The following is a 19089-nucleotide window of genomic DNA, read 5'->3' on the forward strand; positions in this document are numbered from 1 at the left end:
GGGCAGCGGCGCAAGGCAAAGCAGAGAGCAGCGGTGGAGGCGACCATGGGCTGCGGCGGGGCAATTCCTGCCTTCCTTCTGCTGCTGCCTTCTCTGCTGAGGGGCCATGCAGAGAAGGGACTGGCGTTCCAGGACAGGCTGTTGCAGCTGAGGCGGCAACTGATGGGCTGCTTTCCTTTTTGCCCGGCCAGCAAGTTGTTTTGCTGCCAAGTCTGAACTGCAACCTGGCGAGTTCCTCCTTTGCCCAGGGCCGGCCTTCCCGTTTCCTTCCAGTGTAGTCTCCAGAGCTGCCGGCAGTTCTCTTGCGCAGTGAATCTAAGGCTGTAGAGGCCTTGCCTCCTGCACACAGTGACAGTCCCATGAAGCTGCTGAGGTGCTGTGGAGAGAGCCTGGACCCATGCCTTGCTCCAGCTGAGTCCGAGGAGGGTGAGTGAAGTCAGTCTGCCTGATGCCAGGGGCCGGGCCTGCTTGCAGGGAAGGAAACACTGCGGAACTCCCGAGAGCTGCCAAATCCAGGTATGGAAATTCTTGGAGATTGGGGGGTGGAACCTGGGGAAGGAGGGATTTGGGATTTGGAGGGACCTTGCCAGGCCATAATGCCATACAGTCCACCCTCCAAAGCAGGCATTTTATTGCAGGGAACTGATCTGTGTATTTTGGAGGCCAGTATGTTGCAGAAACTGAAATGTTTACATTTTTTAAAAATGAATATTAATTAGTTAGATGTCATGTCACAATTAAAACTCTAAACCTGGTAAACAGCAGCAACATCTGAAAAGCTGATGTTAGATTTCTTGTCTCAAAAGATGATCTAAAATTACTAGGAATTATTCTGCCTCATTAAAAAGCAGATAACAAAGGCTCATTTGAACATTAAGTCCTTGAGAAAAGCACACCCACAATCCCTTATCAACCCACAACATTCCCTAATCAATTCATTCACCACTAACTGATTGCTCCCTTACCCATTCTGATCTGACCCCTAATCAATTCAAATACCTACCCAATTATACACTAATTAATTTAAATACTTACTTAATGAATTCCAAATTGATTATGCCCCTATCCAACCTGTCCTACCCATAATTTATTAAGGATGATTCCAGAACTCCAAGCTGCGGCTGGAGGTTGGCAACCCACTGGTGTCTCCAAGTTGTGCAGGCCTTAGGTGATTCTGGACCTCCAGGCCAAAACTGGAGGTTGGCAACCCCCGTCAGTGGACCTCCAAGCCAAAACTGGAAATTGGCAAAACCCCCCCCCCCTGTCAGTGGTATCCCTCTTTGCCAATCTTGAGATCTGGTCACTTTAGACAAGTCCATTAAGGCAGGAATGGAAAGGCTCCCTCTGGAGCTCCCAGACCCTTGGCCCTGACCTAGATATAAACCTGATAGAAAATATTGGATGTCATTATTTCAGGATGCTTATTTATTCTTTAACAGGCCTCTAAGTTGTGGTTGTATTATGACAGCACACCTGCTCTACATGGCCTGTCTCTGCTGTAATGTACCTTCATCCACCTCTGCATCTACAGCATCTTGGAGGTTGAGAGCAGAAACAGCATAGACAAGGAAAGAATGGTACACATCCAAACCATGAAAAATAGCCTGTCATTATATAAGCTTTATCACTGTTACTATCAAACTACTGGGAACGCTACAAAAATGTTTGTGGGAAAATATTTATTTTTAACACAATATTTTATGTATATTTTATTTGTTTATATATCTGTCAACCCTGAAATGTATTTAATAATTTATATAATTTATAAATCCTAGCAATGAAGCAGAAGTAAAAGGAACACAGCTTGCAGTAAAACTGAACTACAGCCAACAATCTTTTCCTTTCTGTCCTGGGCCGATTCTGCAGATGTTGGATACTGCACTTTCAATGCAGTTTAGAAGTAGACTATCCTGTTCTGCACAGGAAAATTCAGCAGCAAAAGCACACTGAAAGTGCAGTATCCAACATCTGCAGAATCTGGTCCATGATGATGCATGATAGAAGCTTTCTTCTACAGACCAAGAGGGATTAAAATATGGCTGTTCTTTCCATCACCTTGTCAGCAGAGAGGGAAAGAATGAAAGCTCACAAAACATCACAGAGCATGTGCAGCTGAAGGGCACTGCCTCTCATAGAATAGAAGAATAGAAGAAGACTTGGGGGCTTTTTGCACGGCTTCAAAATCGCACAATGGTTGCCAATTGGAAACGCTATTGATTTGCCATAACGCACGACGTCGTAGACAATCTGCAACACTCCTGAAACCGATCAGCAAAAAGCGCTTCGTTGTAGCGCTTTCAGGGGAATCCCAAAAAGTAGATTCACCCTCCGGAAAGCGCTACACTCTTGCAAACAATCTGCAACACTAGCGATAAAGACCTGTGCGTTAACATTGTTGCGGTTTCTTCAAAGTCCCTCCTCCTGAGCCTGTCCTCCAAACTTCCGGCGAAGCGATCGCCATTTTTTTTTCTCCGAGCGAGCGGGGATAAACGCACCAGCGAGCCTCTTTCTGTTTAGAGGCTTCCCTGGCTTCAGTCCTTCACCTTTAGTCACTAAGCACAAACCACATAAAAGCCCGTTTGCTGAAATAAAGTCCCTTTATTTTTTACACATTAATTCAGCCGAAAATCGGGCCCGTGAGAGGGGGGGGGGATTTTTTTTTTATCACTCGAGGCAGCGTGGCAACGATCATACGATCAAACGACAGCTCACATTAGGCAGCTGGATTCGTCTCTCCGTTGCAACGAATCTACACAGATTCGTTACAATGGGTCTGTTTTTCTAAAAAAAAAAACCTTTCTTAAAGGGAAAGGGGCTGTTTGGGAGCATGCTAACGGCTGCCCATTGGCTGCTTGACGGCCAGGGGCGGGACGAGCTTGGAAATAGCGCTTCCTTTTCTGCCGAGACCGGAAGCTGTGGGAAACGCTACAAAACACAACTGGATTCCACTACAAAGGCAGGTATGCATAACGACGAATTCCACTATTTTAAATGGCGATTTTTCGTTCAGTGACCAATTTGCAACAAAGATCCCGGTGCGTAAAGCCCCTTGGTTCTTATATGCCCCTTTTCTCTACTTGAAGGAGTCTCCAAGTGCCTTACAATTGCCTTCCCTTTCCTCTCCCCACAACAGACACCCTGTGATGTGGGTGAGGCTGAGAGAGCCCTGATATTCCTGCTCGGTCAGAGCAGTTTTCTCAGTACTGTGGTGAGCCCAAGGTCATCCAGCTGCTTGCGTGTGGGGGAGTGCAGAATAAAACCTGGCTTGCCAGATTAGAAGTCTGCACTTCTAACAACTACACTAAGCTGGAAGTTGAAATGTACCTCCTGGGTCATCTAGTCCAACCTCCTGCACTATGCAGGACACTCACAACCCTATTGCTCATCCACCGTAACCTGCCACCCCCTTGAACCTCCACAGGATCAACCTCTCCGTCAGATGGCCACCTAGTGGAACGAGCTCCCAGAGGAGATCAGAGCCCTGATGGAACCCAAACAGTTCCGCAGGGCCTGCAAAAGGGAGCTCCTCCACCAGGCATTTGGTTGAAGTTGACCCAGACCATCGCTTCCAATTGGCCCTCAGCGCCCCCCCCTATTATGACTGCCACTAATCTGCCTAATGCACTGGGTCCCAGTAAGAGTTGAGCTGAGGCTCCTTTGCAGTTCTATCATATTATTATTGCTGTTATCATGTTGGGGTTATTGTTGTTGTACAGTTATTGCTGTTGTCACATGTGTTACCTCATGTTATCTGTATCTGTTCCCTGTTCCCTGTAAACTGCCCTGAGCCTTTGGGGGAGGGCGGTATATAAATATAAATATAAATATAAATATAAATATAAATATAAATATAAATATAAATATAAATATAAATATAAATATAAATATAAATATAAATATAAATATAAATATAAATATAAATATAAATATAAATATAAATATAAATATAAATATAAATATAAATATAAATATAAATATAAATATAAATATAAATATAAATATAAATATAAATATAAATATAAATATGCAGTCTGACTTTGGGATAGATGGTTTGTGGTGAATGTCTTATACATATTCTGGATTCAAAATTGAAGCAACTTTTAGTTCTTCTTTGTAAAGGTATCCCCTGTGCAAGCACTGGGTCATGTCTGACCCTTGGGGTGACTCCCTCTAGTGTTTTCATGGCAGACTCAATACGGGGTGGTTTGCCAGTGCCTTCCCCAGTCATTACCGTTTACCCCCCAGCAAGCTGGGTACTCATTTTACTGACCTCGGAAGGATGGAAGGCTGAGTCAACCTTGAGCCGGCTGCTGGGATCGAACTCCCAGCCTCATGGGCAGAGCTTTCAGACTGCATGTCTGCTGCCTTACCATTCTGCGCTCTCTTCTTTGTAGAGGGACTAAATATACAATTAAGGTAGTTTACACACACACATACACATATACACTCATGAAGAAATAATTATACATTCAACCCCTCACCTGAAATCTGAAGTGGTACAGTTCATATACAAATCTGACAAGTTGATTCTTGTATAAACTGGGCCTTCATGGTTAGGACTGATTCAGGTGATCAGCTGCTTTAAGACATCAGCCATCACATAACTCTTGTTTTTTGTATGCTCCTTCACAACTTGCACTTCCTACATTTGCCAGCCTTTGGCTCATTTGACTGAATCCTTAATAGTGAGCTTAGTTATGCATTACACATTATTTCACAAGCATACATGAAGCAGTAGAAATTTAAAATCAGCATTAAAACATAATCAAGGATCCAAGAGAGCCAGGAGAACAAAGGCTGCTGAGAGGGCAGATGGGTCAAGCAGCAGTAGGTGAAGTTCAGAAGACTCTTCTGGGTATCATGGACACACCAAGTGATCTAAGTATGGAAAACCTCATTTTCATTATGTAAGGCTGTGGGGATAAAAAGGAAATAAACCTTTTACAGCCAACTCTGTCTTTGAAGAGAAATAGATAAAAAGCTGTTTGGGGGGCTGGAATGATGGAAATAAAAGAACCATGGTTTGGGGGAGGGAGTTGTTTTGTTTTATTTGTTTGTTTGTTTTTCAAAGAATGTGAATAGAGAATAATATATCACATCTTTTTGTAACTATTAAACCAGAAAACTACTGCAAAACACAGGAACTGTATCAGGAAGTTTTGATACCAATAGGACTCTCAGATTTAATTAATACAGTTCAACTACAGTACAGCTTTTTTGTAGAGACACTTCAGGGAGCTTAAAATTTGTGTCCACAATAGACGAGTTCATGAAGCAGACTTAGTATATAGAAGGCTTGCTACGGGAGGTCTGAATAAATGAGGTTAAACAGTATTCTTTTTCTTTTATAAATATTCACATTCAAATTTGCACCTCTTTGAAAGCATGGGCAAATTTTGACATAGATTAATTTGTTTTGTTTGTATTTTAATTAAAGTTAAACTTCAGCTTCAGTGCATTTAATTACTTTGACTAATTGGCTTAAAACCGAATAAATCAGAGCTGAAATTCTGCTTAGATCACAAAGCAATCTGGCAGCATGAACCCATTTATTGGACAGTATGTTCCATTGTTGAGAATTCCATTGTTTTCAGTGAGACTTACTTGCAAGTAAATAGGTTGAGTGCGACTCAATGAAATCCAAAAATCATTCCTATTGATTTCACAAACTCAAGGCTAGTTCGCAGAGATGTCAGACGTGTGTGGGCTATTCAGAAACAGATTTGTGTGTCAGCACAAACTGGTTTATGCAAGCCCCACCTCTTGCATATTAAGGGCCTTGCATACATTGGCACTAGCTCTAGGAAAGTCAATGGGCAATGAAAGCAGCTGCCCCCCCCCTCACCACCACCACCAGGGAGAGTAGAACCAAAGGCCCAGGCTGCTCACTTGTGGCAACCTTACTGTAGTGGATACTTGTGGTCACCCTATTCAGAGCTTGGCCAGCTTCTAGAACTGGTTCCTGCTCAACTCACGCAGGACACGCAGTAATGGGTTTAAACTACAAGTACAATGATATAGGCTAGATATCAGGAAAAAAAATTTCACAGTCAGAGTAGTTCAGCAGTGGAATAGGCTGCCTAAGGAGGTGGTGAGCTCCCCCTCACTGGCAGTCTTCAAGCAAAGGTTGGATACACACTTTTCTTGGATGCTTTAGGATGCTTAGGGCTAATCCTGCGTTGAGCAGGGGGTTGGACTAGATGGCCTGCATGGCCCCTTCCAACTCTATGATTCTATGATTCTATGACAAGGACTGCCCCTTGCTTGACCTTGTAAGGGAGATGAAACTGGTGAGGGAGGGGGCAGATGGGGATGGTAGCCTCCTCTGGGACTTTCACCCAGGACCTCAGAACTACTAAGACTGCTCTGGCTATTGGGCGTTGCATTGCCCACAACTGGTAGTCATAGGGATTTCAGTATCCATGTAGACACTGACTTATGGTGGGGGGGGGTTAATAATTTGATTTTTATACCTCCCCTCCCCACAAGCAGTCTTGGGACAGTTTGCTCCCCTCCCCAGGGCATGCAAGACAGAACTCTTCCAAAAGGCTTTTAATTAGTCATTGCATATGCCTTGCAATTCTTGCATTTTTTCCACTGGGTTGTTGGATGCAGCTATGTTCAATAGGAGATTGGTATTGCTGGTTTTAAATTGTGTTTTATATTGGTTATTATTATTATTGCTTTTAAGACTGTTTCTTGAATTGTATTTTACTTTAATGTAAACTGCTTCTTGACAAGTGGTGGAGCAAACATTTTATAAATAAATAAATAGCTTGAAAACTATGTTTGAATCCTGTTTGTATACATGTACATGTCCAGTGATGAGAGACATCAGGTTTTACTCAGCCCTCAGCATCTCAGCTGTGTGCCATACCACTGTTACCCCTTGATTTATAATATACTGTTGGCTGATGGTACACAAATACTAAATAGCAATAGTCAAAACATTTGCAGAATTTCAGGGGACATGGAAAGAGTTTTAGGAAAGAGTTGACAGATCGTACCCAAAGGGTACTTGTAAATGGTTCAGCATCCTCTTGGAGAAGAGTGACAAGTGAAGTGCCTCAGATCTGCCCTGGGGCCTGTGTTGTTCAACATATATTTATAAATAATTTGGATGAGGGATTAGAGGGGATACTTATTAAATTTGCAGATGATACTAAACTGGGAGGGGTAGCAAACACAATACAGGATGATCTTGATAGGCTTGAGAATTGGGCTAAACTAAATAAAATGAAATTCAATAGAGACAAATGTAAAGTTCTGCATAAAGTACATACTATTTACACCAATGTAGGATGGGGGAGACTTGTCTTAGAAGTAGCATGTGCAAAAAGGATCTAGGAGTCTTAGTAGACTATACATTGAACAAGAGTCAGCGGTGTGACTCGGTGGCTAAAAAGGCAAATGGGATTTTGGGCTGTATCAAACAGAGTATCGTGACCAGATCATGGGAGGTGATGGTACTGTTTTACTGACTGAGAGTCTGATTCTGTGAATGTTCAAGGAGGTGGCAGGTTATAGTGAACTAGGGGCAAAACCCGTTGTATCCAAGAATACAACGGGCGCTAGAGCTTGGCAGTGGGAAGAGGAAGGGGAGGAGTTGTCCAGTCTGTAAGGGCATGGGGTTGAATGTGTGTGTTGTGTGGGAGGTTGTGGTGGCATGGTGGCAAATGAGGATATGGGTGTGGAGATATGGGTGTCAAGAACCTGTGGTGTGGAATGTTCGTTGAGTGTGGGAGAGGACTGACCCTTTGGGAATTTTGGCATAGTGGTTACAGATGAGCTTTCCAGAGCCATGTCCTCAGATATGTGAAGGGAAAATCAGACTGGAGACTCTTCTTAGGGGAAGATTACATGGCAACCAATTCCTCCCAGTTCTGCGTCATTTCCCTTCTTGTGTGAATTAGGGCCTATTATAGGCCACATTCACCGAAATGCCCCTCTGCCCTAATACACATGGGGTAGTCACAGTACACAGGTGTCCACCCTGTTCCTTCTGTCTCCCATATTTTCACTGTTGGTAAAATGTTATGTGCCCACATTCTTCTTTCATGGTTGCTCCTTAGAAGAACGGATTTTTGTACCCTGTTGCTTACTACCCAAAGGAGTCTCAAAGTGGTTTACAAACACCTTTTCCATTCATCTCTCCACGATAGTCAACCTGTGAGGTATGTGGGGTTGTGAGAGATCTGAGAGAACTGGGAATGGGCTGCAGTGACCCAGCAGGTCTCAGGTGTCATTTTCCAATCGTCTTCCCTTTCTCTCCCCATAGCAGACTCCACATGAGGGAGGTGGGGTAGCGAGCCTCACAGGGAAGCGGGCAACCTTAAGAGGAAGACTCTCTGTGCACAGTAGTCTTGACCTTAGTAAGGTTTTTTATACTGGCTTTTTTATTTGCCAGGCCAAGGTTATTTGCCAGGCCAATAAGTCATTTCAGTTACTATGTGTCTCCAGACATTTACTTGTTCTCTATTTACAGTTTCAGGCTATAAATATTTATTTAGATCTTTCTGCACTTTCCAGATTCACAGGACTGATGCTGGTCTGCCTGTCTGCACCCCAGAATACAAACAGTTGCTGGTAAGGGCTGGCCATAACCCATAGGGCAGGAGGGACACTCCTGCACCACTTCCTCCCAACTGCAGGCAAAATAGCTCCTTTGAAGGCTAGACTCTGACGCATTGTATGATTTTGAAGTTCCACCTCCAAATCTCCAGGAATATTTCCAACCCAGGGGTAGCCAACCTCCAGGTGGGGCCTGGAGAGCTCCTGAAATTACAGCTCAGCTGCAGAGTATAAAGATCAGCTCCCCAGGCAGAAAGGGCTACTTTGGACAGGGTTGTGGTAGAGAAGAAACATTTAAGGCTTCCCACACAGGTTGTTGTTGAATTGAAAGACATGAGGCCTATTGCACAGGGTTGTTGTGCAGATGAAACAGGAGACTAAAGAGCCAGTTTCCTCTGCAGAATAACACTGTGCAGTGGCCTCAAATCTGCAGAGAGTTGCAAAGAAGAAAGACACATGGCTTGGCTGTGTCTAACCTCCGGGCAGAGCAGTATTTTAACTGAGAAGGGGCTTTTCTGTGGCCTCCCTGTCAGCCAACTGTTTGGCAGAAGGGGAAAGTCCCCCCCCTCAAAAGGAAGGCGATGACAGAGGAGAGCGACGAAGATGATCTGGGGCCAAGGGATCAAGCCCTATGAAGATAGGTTGAGGGACTTGGGAATGTTCAGCCTGGAGAAAAGGAGGTTGAGAGGGGACATGTTAGCCCTCTTTAAGTATTTGAAAGGTTGTCACTTGGAGGAGGGCAGGATGCTGTTCCCATTGGCTGCAGAAGAAAGGACACGCAGTAATGGGTTTAAACTACAATATAGGCTAGATATCAGGGAAATGTTTTTTCACAGTCAGAGTAGTTCAGCAGTGGAATAGGCTGCCTAAGGAGGTGGTGAGCTCCCCCTCAATGGCAGGAGGTGGTGAGCTCCCCCTCAATGGCAGTCTTCAAGCAAAGGTTGGATACACACTTTTCTTGGATTCTTTAGGATGCTTTGGGCTGATCCTGCATTGAGCAGGGGGTTGGACTAGATCCAACTCGAAGATTCTATGATTCTATGATTTGGCACACAGAGTGACACACAGTTTGATTGACTTCCACTTAGGGGAGATTCCAGATAGATGCCTGTTGAAAAATGGTCCTAGTGCACAACAACCAATAATAACAAACTGCAGAACCAGGAAATGTAACGGCATTCTACTTATGTAAAGATTTTTATCCCCTGTTTGAAAAGTAAATGTTTACATTTATATTGTATTTATAACTGTGTATTACTACTGTGGTCCCCAACCCCCTGTCCAGTGACCGGTACCAGTTCGTAGACCAGTCGGTACCGGGCCATTGTTCCTCCTCGTCTTCCTCCCCAGCTGCTGCCTCGGGGGCTGCCCTGCTGCTGGCTCACCTTTGGTGCTCTCTGGCGGCTGCCATGGCTGGGGCTCCCCCTTGACATGGCACTGTGCAGCTGCTGCTGGCAGCACCCCCCAGCAGGTGGCAGGAAGTCAGGGGTGCTGGCGGGAAAGCAAGTGGAGCAAAAGACTACACCCCCCCCCCCGGGCCTCAGTAAAATTGTCAAGTGTTAACCGGTCCCCGGTGATAAAAAGGTTGGGGACCACTGTATTACTGTACTGACCTCTGATGAAGGTCTTTTTGATTGAAATGTGTTAGATCCACATTTTTAGTACTTATGGTGTACATGTTTTACTGACATATGTGTATGACCTATCCTTATCCATCCATGGTTCCTCTATATATTTGTGAAACAGCCTGGGGGGTGGAATATGTCTGTCTATTTGAGTTGGAATAGGGCCAATCAGGGTGTAGCCAGCAACATTGCACCCAGATTGGCCCTGCCCCTACAGTTCCCGCCCTCCCTCCTTGGACACTAGCCACGATACTCTCAGACGTGCCAGAGACAGAGAGAGACACATAGAGCCCTGCCAGACTGAACACGAGCCCTCATTCTCTCCTATCGCTCCTGCTGCAAGGGAGGCAGAGAGAGACACAGAGAGAGCTGCCCCTGCTGCGATGGAGGGAGAGAGAGAGAGAGAGAGACAGAGCGAGCTGCCCCAAACTGCACACCAGCCCTCCTTCCCTCCTACAAACCAGCTCTGATTGCCTGCTATGCCTCCTGCTGCGAGGTACACCGAGATATGCAGCGAGAGGGAGAGAGAGACACAGAAAGAAAGATCTGCACCTCCTGGTGTCCCCTGGGTCCTAGCACCCATTGTATTCCTGCTTGCAATGGGCTTTCTTGCTAGTATAGGAATAAGCAGTGTTTCCTTTTTATGGTTTTTTTTAATTACCTTGAGATCTGTTTAATAAATTGTTCATGTAATATATATTTTGATGCTTTTGTGTTTGCCTCTTTGAGTCTCATTCACACCCAAAATCTCCAGGCATTTCCTGACCCAGAGCTGGCCAACCTACCAAACATATTTAATGGACATTAGTGGTGTCAGCCTCCAAGTGGAGCCTGGAGATCAAGGTGGATGGGTTGGTGAGAGTTAAAACTTACCAAAATATTAGGTGACATCACTGAACAGTGGGTGTTTTAAGGCTTCCTTGAAACTTTCAGGGGGATCATAGAGCATCTTGTGATACAGAATGACACAGCTAGAAATGATGACATTGCAGGGTTGAAACTACAAATCCCTGAAGATGTTGGAGATGGATACTGGGGAGATCAGGGTTTGAGGAGGGGAAGGACCTCAGGAGGCTATATTGCCCTACAGTCCACCCTCCAAAGGGCCATTTGCTCCAAGGTAACTGATTGCTATCCTGGAGATCAACTGTAATTCTGGGAGATCTCCAGGTCCCACCTGGAGGCTGGCAACCTATGTCATGGCATCATGGAGTACTATTTCATCTTCCAGTTTTTGTCCTGTCACCCTGTTCAGTGCTGCAGGCGTATTAAGGCAATGGGTGAGAGGTTGCCCACCAAAGCATGCATCCTGTCCACCCGATTATTGTCAGAAGGCAAATTCCCAGTTTCACTAAGACCTATTATGCATGGGCCAGATAGTCCAGGGGGGCAGCAGCAGGGCAGTGGGGCTAATCCCCAATTGCACATGACACTGCCACCATACAGTCCCCTAAAGCAGTGGTCCCCAACCTTTCTGAGGCTGGAAACCAGCAGGGCATCGGGCCGCGCCCGCACATTGGACCGCGCCTGCGGGTTGCGTCCGCGCATAGTGCCGTGCCCATGCATTGTGCATGCGTGAATGTGCATGCGCAATGCGCGGGCGCGGCCCGCGCGGGCGCAGCCCGGCCCTGATTCCCTCTCCCCGCCCTCCCGCAGTAAGAAGCTTCCCGGGCCGCAAGCTTGCGGACTGGGAAGTTTATTACTGCGGGGGAGGCGGTAGAGGGAGCCGCGGCCCGGCGCCATGGCCTTCGCGGCCCGGCACCGGGCTGCGGCCCGCAGGTTGGGGACCACTGCCCTAAAGTATTTTAGTTTAAATAACATTTAGGTCACATTTCTATGAAACCAAACTGGTTTTACTCAAGGATGCAAGCATCACTTACTCTTTAGATAGCTATTATTCCAATGGAAATCACAGGGGAAATATTAAGGACCTAACAGTATAGTTCTAAACCGAGTTGCACCCTTCTAAATCCATTGATGTCATGGGCTTAGTAAAGTAGTACTTTGTTTAGGATTTCACTGTAAAACACTCATCACAAATGCACTGGCTTAACTATGTAGCAGTTTCCAAGTGATAGGAACTACTCTTAAGCACTCCCCACCAGAGACATTACCTCATGAAATGTCATCAGAAGCCCAGACATACACCTGACAGAACCATAAATTGTTCTTGTTCTGTATCACAAAAAAGGCCCTTGTGCTTGCACTGTAAAGGACTCCACTGTGTTGCATATTGGCTTCTGCTGATTTTCCACACGTCATCCTGTTTTGCTCATACATTTCCCTTTCTCTGCTGTATTGCCTCCCCCTCATTCCCTCCTGCCACCCCCAAGTAACTTATAAGATGTGCTGTCTAGCATAGCAGAAATTATCTCAGTGCAACTATCTGGTATCTCCAGATTTACTGATCATAGGACTTTTTCTAAAATCAGGGCATTATTTTTGACTTCTTGTAGTTCCACCTACTTTGTTTGTGTCCAACACATACAGCCTTTTCCATAAAACCAATACATGCCCACCCAAAATGCAATAAATCAAATCAAATAAATAATAATCTTGTGCAGAGGTAAAATCAGTGAGTTTAGACTGGACTGGAATAACCTTGAATAGGATTGTCCTGTCAGTCCATTTTCATAGGCTGATCTGGAATCTCTCTTACACTGAGGAAATAACTTCTGTATACTTGAGCCACAGACAGCTGTGCACTGGGATGAGTATGTGGTTTGGTTCTTGTGGGATCTTATGGCTTACATTCCTCTATTGTGAGAACTGTACATTGATTCCTGCTCTTTACTTCCTGTCATTTAGCCAGTTTTTAATCCATAAACGAACTGTCCTCTTATCTCATGACTGTTAAGTTGACTCATAAGTCTTTCATGAGGTGGTTTGTCAAAAGCTTTTTGAAAATCCACATATATAACATCTGTTGTTGACATTTGTTTTCTCAAAGAACTCCAAAGTTTGGTGAGGCAGGATATCTCTTTTCAGAAGCCATGCTAATTTCTCCTCAGCAGGCTTTGTCCTTTTTATGTACCTAACAGTTCTTTCGTTGGTTACAGTTTCAATAATTTGCCTAGGCTGACTGGCCTATAATTTCCTGGTTCCCCTCTGGATCCCTTTTTAAAAATTGGTGTCATATTTGCTACTCTCCAGTCTTCTGTTAGAGTAGGTGAATTTAGTGGTAATTTATATATACAGGTTAGTAGATTAACTATTTTACATCTAAATTCCTGACAAAATCTCAGGGGTATGCCATAAGGACCTTTCATTTGCCATAGCTTGATGTGGATCAGACATGAATATGCTGATATATTCAAACCTTCTTCAAATAATGTACTACAGCTATGTCTGTAAACACTGAGAAAATAGCATGTGGCCATGACCATTTACAGGTACAGCTGCAAGTATCTGGAAGCGTGATCAGTTTGGCCGGAAAAAGAGCTACCATAATCATGGGAAATGATGCTAAGAAGTTGTTCCAGTATTTTTGGATGACACATTATTTTCTCAGGCAAATATAAAGTGAATTTTGTGGGTAAGTGTATTGGGTGACTGAGCCAGGTCACTAGATACATCCAGATCTCACCTTAGGTTCCATTTTGAACATTGTCTTACATACATGCCTGAATCAACCAGCCTTTGTGATAGCTCAGGGTGCAAATGTTTTTTTCTAAATTTAGCCAAGATAGAAGCTAGAAGCTATTTAAAACAAGGAAGTATGCTGGCTGGTGTGTGCAATTTACAGCTGTACCTGAGGCTGTGATAATGAGCACATTGTAAATACCTCTCATATTGTGTTGCTTTGTGTAAATGTTTGGGATAGCAAATAAGTAAAATACAGAATAACATCATGGGTTTCTTCAAGGAAAGCAGCTAGGATACTTGTTACTGGAACCGTCTCTGTGACTCCTGTGGGCAGAACTTGACGACAGATAGAAAAATTTATGGTCTTGCAATTTGCATGGCATTGGGATGAGTATGTGGTTTGGTTTTACCCCAATTATTGAGTAGGAATATATTTTCTCAAATTTGATTTGGTTTGACATTGTTGTAATTGTGGTGGAGCTGAAGTACCAATAGTTGTCTGTCAAGCCTTCTTTTCCGCACCCCAGAAGAAATCTCTTCTAGTTTACAAAAAAAAAACACCCTTTCTATTCTCATAGCCATCCTGAATGCCACCAAATTCCATCCTAATTAAAGTGGAAGAAAGTGATTATCTAATCCTTCTTTGATTCATGATTGTTTTTGTCCCCCAAGTTCCAAGAGGTTGCAATCCAGATCCATAGTCAGAAGGAAACTGAGGTTAAAAATCTTGAAAGTAGTGATAAGCTGCTTCTTGAAGCTGAATGGCAGCTCCAGCTCTTCCTGACCAACCAATGGCCAAGGACTTTCGCACATGTGTTTCCAGATTCAGCTCTAATGTATGCTTTTTGAAGAGGTAGTTTTTCGACAACACTCGCAAAAACTTCCTTCACCCTTTGGGGTACCAGAATATATGCTGAAGATGCAAGAAGTGAGGTTTTTAGGTGATTTCTTGAACATCCCAGCTTGCAGAAGATTTCGGATCAAATCTAAAATCCTCATTATAGAAATTCAATGTGATCTTGTGACAATGATTTCCCCCCTACATTCTGTGTTTCACCTATATAAAACCTACTGTCACATGCAGTTAGAGATGTTTAGACAATGTACTAAAGAGCTCCTAATTGTGCATTGCATCCAGGTAACACCTGAAGAACTCCCATGATTATGACTGATCTCTAGATGACCAAGGCCAGTTCCCCTGGAGAAAGAGGTTGTTCTGGACATTGGACACTATGGCATTATACTCTGGTGAGGCCCTTCACCTCCTCAAACCCCATCGTTCCCAGGTTCACCCTCAAAACTCTTGGTATTTGATCTGGAGTAGGACATGGTAAATTCCAGAAGGCATTTTACCTATTTCCTCTTTCAAATGTTGATATATTTTCATTTTGGGGGTGATCTTGTGTGTTTTCCCCACTATCCATATAACACAGTGGCGACAGAGCTTCTACAAGGCTGATTCCGCATGAGCAGAAAAGGCCGGGCTGGCACCCATATGGCTGTGGGGCTAATCCCCACAGCCACATGATGCCTTCACTGTCCCGTCCCCATCCCAGGCCTGGTGCAGATCAGACCCTACATTGCCCCATGCAAAGAGAACACAGACGTATCCATGTTTCCCTTTTCACTGTGGGGGCCAATAGGGCCTAGGCCAGCAGAGGCCCTTGTGGATGTGGAGGCCAAGAGAAAACAAAAAAAGCCCCACTTGGTTCCACGGCATTTTGCGGTGCTGCAGATCCAATTAGGGCTTCCCCCCCTCCAAGGAAGTTGGGATTGCATTCTCACACAGAAACGTTCCACCTCAGCTGAATCTGTTGGGACACGCAAATCTGGGGTAGACTGGGACCATTGCCAAAATGTGTCCCTCATGGGGACACAGAAAGCAGTGGAACATGCACCTCCACTGCAATGCACCACTGGTGGCTCAGAGTAGCACCGCTGGTGCAGAATTGGCCCATGACAGGTTTATCTGTAGCTTCCCTGACCCAGCACACTCCAGCAGCCTTTCCTATTCTCCCATCCTTTTCCTATTTCAATTCCTAGGGCCATTCTGCGTGACTTAAATGTACCAGGAGTCTTACCTTTGGTAAAGGTAAAGGTAAAGGTATCCCCTGTGCAAGCACCGGGTCATTTCTGACCCTTGGGGTGACGCCCTCTAGCGTTTTCATGGCAGACTCAATACGGGGTGGTTTGCCAGTGCCTTCCCCAGTCATGACCGTTTACCCCCCAGCAAGCTGGGTACTCATTTTACTGACCTCGGAAGGATGGAAGGCTGAGTCGACCTTGAGCCGGCTGCTGGGATTGAACTCCCAGCCTTATGGGCAAAGCTTTCAGACGGCTGCCTTACCACTCTGCGCCACAAGAGGCTCTGAAGAGGCTCTCTACCTTTGGTAGACGGTATTAATTCAACGTTCCGCATGACATCGTACACAATCTGCAATACTCCTAAACACTCCCGCAAAAATCGCTTCATTGTAGCGCTTTTCGGGAAATCCAGAAAACTGGATTCCCCCTAAAAAAAACTGCTAGACTATTGAGAACAACTTGCAACACATCCGAAAAAGACATGTGCATTCTCAATGTAGTGGTAGAAAGAATGTCCCTCCCTCGCTCTCACCCCTGAGCTTCTGGAGACGCGATCGCCATTTCTTTTCCTTAGACCGGCAAAAGCAACGAACGAGCAAGGCTTCTCCGGCTAAAGTCCCTCCACAGAAGTGCTTAACAGTAAAACAGAGCTCCCTACTGCAAGTGTCTTTAAAGTTTCCAAGCACAATACAGCCCCCTGTTCGACACTGGCTGTAATTTAGGCCAGAAATCGCGCCCATCGGGGAGGGGGGATTTTTTTTTTACTTGAAGAATGTGGAAATGATTAAGTGCCAGCTCCTACTCCAGCAGAAAGGGTCTTTCTGAGACAATGAATGAACAAATATTCGTTGCAACTGGTGTGTTTGGGTTTATAAAAAACAGTTTTTAAAGGGAAATGGGCTTTTGGGGAGCACAAACACAACAGTTCATTGGCTGTTCTGTTGGATTGACGGCCAGGGGCAGGAAGAAGCGTGGAAAAATATCACTTCCTTTGTTGCGATTCCAGCAAGACCAGAAACATGTGGGGAATGAATACAACGCTACTGGGGCTTCAGTATTCCACTAGAATTAAAGGTGTGTGGAATGACGAAATTTCACTATTAAATATAGCGTTTCTGCATAGTGCAAACATTCAGCAAAATTGGTCCTAGTGCGGAATGGCCCCTAGAACTACCCAGAGTGTAGCTCTATACCTCTAGTCAGAACAACTTCAAGCAGGCCACATCCAGCCTCTTGCTATAACTATTGCATCATCATCGGACAGCAAATACCTAAGTCCTTTCCCCTTATTAGTTAACTACCTCATTTGCTTTCATATTTCCACAGAAGCTACTGACACACACCAAAACTTTTTAGCAGCTTTGGAAAAGGTATATTTTATTTATTCCCGCCCCTGCCCGCCCCCCCCCCCCCCAACACACATATTTTCCAATGCAGAAATAATTTATCTTAGTTTCCAATATTGCGTTTTTGCATTAATAGGAGACTTACGTTTGATAAATGGACATATATCACCTCCCTCTGATTTGATCTTGTTATCCATAGAGAATAAGTAAATCTTATAACTCTACATATCTTTGGCTCTTTAACTGTTTTAATTAATTTATGCATGTAACAACTATTTAACTTATCATTTTTTACAGATTAATTTTTTTATCTCACTGGTTGCAATCTGTATTTTCTACTGCATTACATGTGTGTTCAGGATTAGGCCTCTGAGAAAGACCCATTCTGGGGTCAAAATGTGTTAGGTCTAGCGTTGCATGGTGTATATTATGTTATTCCAATGATTAGCCAATGAGCTGTGTCTATGTTTTTAACTTTTTAACTTTATAAGCTATACAAAATCAATGGTAATATAATTTGATTGTTTATCTTTTGTGGACCCCTAGCCTTTGGGCTCCGGATTACTAGAGCTGCCCTTTTGCCCTTCCAGGAACCACCACCTCCAGGAACAATGTTTGAGCCCAGTGGCACTTTTAAGACCAACACAGTTTTACTCAAGGTATAAACTTTCATGCACATACCCAGTACATCAGATACAGTGAAATAGAATATCCTGAATAATTACATAGAGAGGGGAGTGTGCGTTAATTGCCAGGAAGGAATAATTTCCAGGCAATTAACTACCACCCACCAACCCTCTCTCTATTATATTTAATGGTTGAGGATATTGTTTCACTGAATCTGTGCATGCACATGAAAGCTTATACCTTGAATAAAACTTTGTTAGTCTTAAAGGTGCCACTAAACTAAAACTGTCTTCTGTAACTTCAAACCAACATGGCTAACCACCTGAGTATCTGTGGTAGGAACTTCCTGGAAGTTGGCCTGATTTTTCTTTTATATTTTTCTCCTACAGCCACTTCCTACAGTGCGAAGCATCAAGACCTGGGGGTGGGCCATTCTCACCCCCACTGGGGGTTAGGCAGCCCAAATTAGGTAGTTTTGGGCTTTATTTATACTATTATTAACAATGTCAGGTTCTCTAAATTCCAACTTACAGTTTTTGTTGTGGGGATTTTTCTTTTATATCTCTGGAACAAAAGGAGAGACTTATTTTAAGATAATGAAAGGTAAGAATTCAAAGTAGCTGATAGACACATTGTTATAATGGTATAATACTATAACAGTGAGGGAGACCACTTGCCCCCCGTCCATCTTGGCTGATCAAGACAAGCAACCAGCAGATAGGAGGCCCTCTAGGGATATTGTCAACCTCTCTCTATCTACCAGAGAGTTTCCAGAGGCGATGAAGTGGGCAGTGGTTAATCCCTTACTGAAATCCATCGCTGGATCTGCAGGACCCAGCCAGCTACCACCCAATCTTGCATCTTGAGTTTCTGGGTAAGGTAGTTGAAAAGGCTGCCACAGAACAGCTCCTGGCAATCTTGGAGGACTTCAGTGCTTGACCCATACCAGTCAGGCTTCCGTCCTGGCTATGGGGTGGAGGCAGTGTTGGTCACTTTGATGGATGATCTCCAGTGCCAGCAGGATCAGGGTGGTTCAGCTGTCCTTATGATGTTAGATCTGTCGGCTGGATTTTATATAGTCAACCACAAGTTGTTAGCCTGCCATCTGATTGGGGCTGGGATTCAGGAGACCGCCCTTCAGTGGCTGCGCTTCTTTCTTCAGAATCAGACACAGAGAGTGGCAGTGGGGGAGGAGCTGTTGCATCCCTACCAGTGAGGAATGCTTTCTCCTACACTCTTTAACATCTTTA

The sequence above is a fragment of the Paroedura picta genome, chromosome 1 (genome assembly GCF_049243985.1).
Source record: "Paroedura picta isolate Pp20150507F chromosome 1, Ppicta_v3.0, whole genome shotgun sequence".
In the NCBI taxonomy this organism is placed as follows: domain Eukaryota; kingdom Metazoa; phylum Chordata; class Lepidosauria; order Squamata; family Gekkonidae; genus Paroedura; species Paroedura picta.